Source organism: Cnephaeus nilssonii, assembly GCF_951640355.1.
Source record: "Cnephaeus nilssonii genome assembly, chromosome: 4".
Taxonomy (NCBI): domain Eukaryota; kingdom Metazoa; phylum Chordata; class Mammalia; order Chiroptera; family Vespertilionidae; genus Cnephaeus; species Cnephaeus nilssonii.
The window spans coordinates 38628965-38634964 of NC_137075.1; positions in this window are offsets into that span (position 1 = coordinate 38628965).

Sequence of the window (6000 nt, forward strand, 5' to 3'; positions counted from 1 at the left end):
ATAAGAAAGTCAGGCAGTGGAAGTGAAGAGCAGCTAACTTGCATAGTTAGTCCCCAAAGTTTGGATAGTTTGCTTTTCACATTTGAGGACAACAAAAGCTTACTAGTGTGTCCATTGTCCACCAGGTTGAAATGCTCTGCAACGTGAATTGTTTTCCAGAACCAAGAGAGGCAGAGATATTTAAAAGCCAAGAGCTGCAAGGAGAAGGTGAGCCACCACTGCACCATCGGCCCCACAGTTGAGCCTTAGGGTTGGTGTTTGATGTTATTTACTGAACTCCTCACATGAAGATGTAATATATATATATATATATATATATATATATATATATATATATATATGCATCAGCCATATTTATAAACTAAAGGCAGCACACTGAATTTTGCCAGGAAGCCAAAAAGGAGTCCTGGTTGACAAAATAAATGAAGTGATACATATATTTTGTGCAAATAATGCTATAAAGCAAATAGTTTCCTATATCCCAGCTAAGACATCTAGTTTTTAAAGATTTTTTTTCTTCTTAAAATATGGTGCAATGATCCAATGGGGAGGAAATGCAGGTGGCAAAATCTACGACAAAATCTGAATCATGAAGGAAAAGTTCAAAACTCCTTGGCACAGTTCAATACAAGCAGCATCAAGGGATTCTAAAATATTGGGTTGTCAAGCCCAGATGCTATGAAGTTGGAATAATCTCAAACTGAAGTCTAAGTGATTTGTCTCGTACGGTAGTAGCGCCCTATTCTGGCTGGTTAGGTGAGTCAGTTTGGGGCTAAAAAATGCTGGAATAATAAGTTCATGTTAAACTTTCAGTTGATATGGAAATATTTATATTGAAAAGTTTCATATCTACTTAGGCAATTGGCTGATTAAATGCATACATCTCTATCTGAGTCCTGAACCACAAGAGGCCGTGATAATAATAACCTAATAATAACCCAAACCAACATTAGTTACGATCTGTAGGCATTGTACTGGGGGCATACATGCATTATCTCCTCAACACCCAGAGGCTGCCTTTTCTGATTACCTCTGTTTTGCAGATGAATAAATTGAGGCTTAGAGAAGTGAAACAACCAGGCTTCCTGCACTGGGTGAAAATTTGGGCTCTACTGAGTTTCAGAAAGACTCTGGGATAACAAACGGAGTCATCCCGCTCTCCTGTGATTATTGGCTCTTAGCAGCACTACGGCTTTAGGAATCAATACAGTGCACAAGTTCTGTAAATGTGCCTCTTAATAAGTTAATAAAACAGAGATGTTCTCATTGCCTCTCCTTCAAAGTTTCAGGGGAAAAATGAGAATATTAAATGCAGTAGGGTAGGGAAGCTCTGCTCCATTTGCTCTGCAATGATAATCTTTTACAAAAGAGGATTTTTATTATTAATTCTTTGCCTTCTGGGGATATTATAATTTTCTAGAATGTAGAACTGCCTTAAGCACAGTAATTTGCTGAGCTAGACTGAATCTCAAAATGTTTCAAATGAGCTGATAAACAACTGCATAATTAGCCATTATTAGATCAAGTCTGTATGTTACTGATATCAGGATGAACAAACCAATAGAAAGGCAAATTATAGATATAGTTTTAAAAACTAAGAGTCTGTGTTATATTTTTACATGCTTTGTAATGTGTATTTTAAAGAATTAAAAACCACATTTCATTTATCTTTTTTTTAAACAGTAGATTATTCTATCAAATAAATCCTTAGAGACTTAATCATTAAACATATACGTCCATGTCTGAATAATGAAGGATTTCTGTGTTGAATGCAACTAATGCTTGAAAAATGAATGGATGGGGAGATTTTTCTTTTCAATTAAAACTTGCTTCAAATCTATTGCTTGTATGGGTAATGCTTTTTCATTCCCCCTTTGAGTTCTGGTTCAAGTCCAGAGTACAAACTACATTTGGCCTTGATTATGAAAATAAAAGGTTTTGCATGCTCGAATCAGAAAAGGAAAATACAGTCAGTTTTCATGCTCAAACACACACACCTTATTCAAATGGCTACCATCAAGTCCAAAATGTATCCATGTTACAGTTAAACCTCTCTTTCCTCTCATTTTTCATTTTTTAAGAACTTGACACTAGATCATAAAATGTTGCTCTGGGCTGGAATTCGTCATGCAAGGTTAGCGCCCAGGAGTGAGGGTGTTTGGGGTGTTTTTAAAAATATAATATGAAAATCAGCTCAGCAGATTTGAGGATCAAATAAAGAAAAGAGAAATTTGCAGAAAGAAAGAGTTTCTAAGCTGGTTTAATTTAAACAAAATGATAATTTATGCTCTGAACTCAGAGGCCACAAAGCAAAACAAGTAAATGTATTAAATCATCTTGGAACAGAAAGAAGTGCCGTAGCAGGTTTTCTAAGATCTCTAAAACTAGTGTTCACATTTTGTCTTAAGTGGTTTCAATGTCTTCCTGTTTGCGGGGGCAGACCAGATAATTTCTTGAGGTTCCTTGCATACCAATGATTCTGTGATTTATACCCATCAGTATTTCATATGCCAATAACAAATGGTAAACCGACAATTTGAAATTGCAATGGGCACAAGGCCGTGTTCTAAGCTAGCTAGAGAATGGATTTATTTTTGAATTTAAAAAAGTATTTTGACCTTTGATGATTTTACCAGCTTCCAAAATTTCTATACCCTTCTTATGCTTCCTATTATCACCAGTCTCCCATTGATGCCAATGAGTAGCCTTAGGTAAAATTTTATTGGCGCTGGGTTTGTCCTGCTTTTATTACAATGATTATTTATCCACAGCCAGGTATTTTTTTTTTTTTGTAGTTTTAGCCTTAATTTATTACAGATCTTGGATCCCTGTTAATGTTCTTATATTTAAATTTCTTCAACTAGTCCTTTGGTTTTGTAAATTGGCATGCATTTTATCTGCGTATTTACATGGTTCAAGAAATAGGCTATTTTTATCCTAACGTTAAAGTAGTTAAGGCCATCTGGGCTAAAATTCAACGAGGAGTACCAATTTCTTTTTTCAAAGGTGTGGAAGTTGAACCCAAGTCACGATGAGAAAATAAGGTTCCCAACGTATCAGCATAATTGCTTTGGTGTTTTTAACTATTTTAGAATGTTCTGACTTTGTCAGGAACATGCTGCCATTGTGTATTTGTTAGGGAAATCTTATCTGTACATTTTATAACTTTTTGTACTTACCTCATAAAAATGACATGATTATTCTGTAACGTCCATGATACTTCATTAGGATTTTATTAAGGAGCCTTTTAAAGACATTCCTTACCTAAAAGGGAAATTTCATTTGGTTCAGAGTTAATGAAGCTACACACTTAAAGATAGGAGTTGATTTAAGTGAAGAAACTTCCTCAGATTTAAAATTTGGAACAATATACTGTCATAGCCCCAGAAAAAGAATATTACTTCTAATTTGATTATACTATCACAATGTATAAATTTCATCATTACTGGCTACAGTGTAATGCATAAATAAAATAAGTTAGGGGAAAAGTTTTACTAAATTTTATTTCAACTCCTACATTTCCCTGCATTTATTATCACCGACATTATTGTACTAAAATGTTGAGTTTTGCTGTTGAGAGACACATACAACTGTTTGTACAGTCCAGCTGGTGTGGCTCAGTGGTTGAATGTTGACCGATGAACCAGGAGGTCACGGTTCACTTCCCAGTTGGGGCATATGCCTGGGTTGCAGGCTCAATCCCCAGTGGGGGGATGTGTAGGAGGCAGCTGATTAATGATTCTCTCTCATCATTGATATTTCTCTCCTCCCTCTCCCTTCCTCTCTGAAATATATATATGCTAGAGGCTCAGTGCATGGGGGAGGGGGGCGACCTCAGCCCAGTCTGCACCCTCTTGCAATCTGGGTCCCCTTGGGGGATGCCTGACTGCCGGTTTAGGCCCGCTTGCCTGATCATCCCTTACCACTCTGCCTGCCTGCCTGATACCCTTAATTGCTCACCTGCCTGCCTGTTCACCCCTAACCACTCTGCCTGCCTGCCTGATCACCCCTAACCACTCTGCCTGCCTGCCTGATCGCCCCTAACTGCCTCTACCTCAGCCCCTGACACCGTGGCTTCGCCTGGAAGAATGTCTGGAAGAACATCCAGAAGGTCATTCGGCTGTCTGGTTTAATTAGCATATTATGCCTTTATTATTATAGACTAGAGGCCCGGTACACGAAATTCGTACATGGTGGGGGTGGTTCCCTCAGCCCGGCCTGCACCATCTCCAATCTGGGACTCCTTCGGGGATGTCCGACTGCCGCAGGGATTGGGCCTAAACCGGCAGTCGGACATCCCTCTTGCAATCCGGGACTGCTGGCTCCTAACCACTCACCTGCCTGCCGGCCTGATCACCCCTAACCACTCTGCTTGCCTGTCTGATCACCCCTAATCACTCTGCCTGCCTGATCACCCCTAACTGCCCTCCCCTGCTGGCCTGATCGCCCCCTAACCGCCTCTGCCTCCACCCTTGCCACGGTGGCTTTGGCCAGAAGGACATCTGGAAGATGTCCAGAAGATGTCTGGTCTAATTAGCATATTACCCTTTTATTAGTATCCTGTATAATAAAAGGGTAATATGCAAATTGACCCTAATGGCGGAATGACCAGATTGACCACAGGACCAGTCACTATGAGGCTAACTGACCACCTCTTGGTCCCTTTCTCTGACCTGCAGGCTCCGATCACCTGATGGCGAACGGGGAACTGTGGTTGGTTGGCAGGGGATGCGGGCAGTGCCAGGTCAAGGCCCCTGCCTTGCTGATTGCCCCACACACAGACAGCAACCCGCGGTGGGGGCAGGGCTGGCAGGCGGGTGGGAATAGCCAACCTCTCAGTCCCTTCCCCTGGCCATCAGGCACTGATCACCCGATGGTGAACAGGGAACCGGGGTTGAGTGGCAGCAGGGGGCGGGGCCGGCTGCGGGCAGCTGGGGAAGATAGCCCTGATCACAGGCCAGGCCTAGGGACTGTACCCACGCACGAATTTCATGCTCTCGGCCTCTAGTGTGTGTGTGTGTGTGTGTGTGTGTGTGTGTGTGTGTGTGTAAGTAAGTTTGTCTGACATTTGATTCCTATACACACTTTGTGGTCAAAAGTTATTTCTCACAACTGTGTGAATGAATATTGAATATTCAAACTATGATTTTTATCTGAAACTCAAAAAACCTTTATGATGGACATATTTGTATTGTTACATTAAAATACTCAGGAAAACAACTAAAAATTCAACTGTTAGTGCTCTAATCAAAGGAGAAAAAAATTCCCAAACACTTAACAAAGTTATTTCTTTTCAAATGTGGTCATATAACAGTGCAAAATAAACTACATCAAAAGTTAACAGACCATGATCATAACTGTCATTTATTTCTCACTTGTATAAGGAAATAAGTAAAAACTATAGGAAAAGGAAAATGTGAACCTAAATTTTGATGAAAAAATTTCACAGTAGATAATTCTTCAGCTTTTGGGTTTCTGCCATAAAAATACAGTTAATAATTAAGAATCAGAGGTCATAAATCACCAAAAAATTAATGGACAGCTTCCAGAGAGAGTGAGAGCACATATGGCTATAGATATCCTGGACTAGCAACAATGGAATTTGTGCAAGATGTTCACACCAGCAAATAAGAGCTAGTAAAGGGTAGGTATGATTTTTTGTTTTAATCAGTTTACTAAAACAATTAGTGAGAACAAATAATTATTTGCATTTAAGCTTTGCTGCCATCATACTAACTGCATTAGTTCTATTAAAAATATTTGTGTTGAAGTGTAGCTGTTCCTCAAAAATTAAGCACAATTACCATATGACCCAGCAATTCTACTTTTGGATATATAACCTAAAGAATGAAAAGCAGATACTCAAACAAGTATTTATACACTGATGTTCATAGCAACATTATTCACAATAGCCAAAAGGTGGAACCAGCTCCAATGTACATCGATGATCAAATGAATAAACAAAATGTGGCATATACACACAATGAGATATTATTTGGC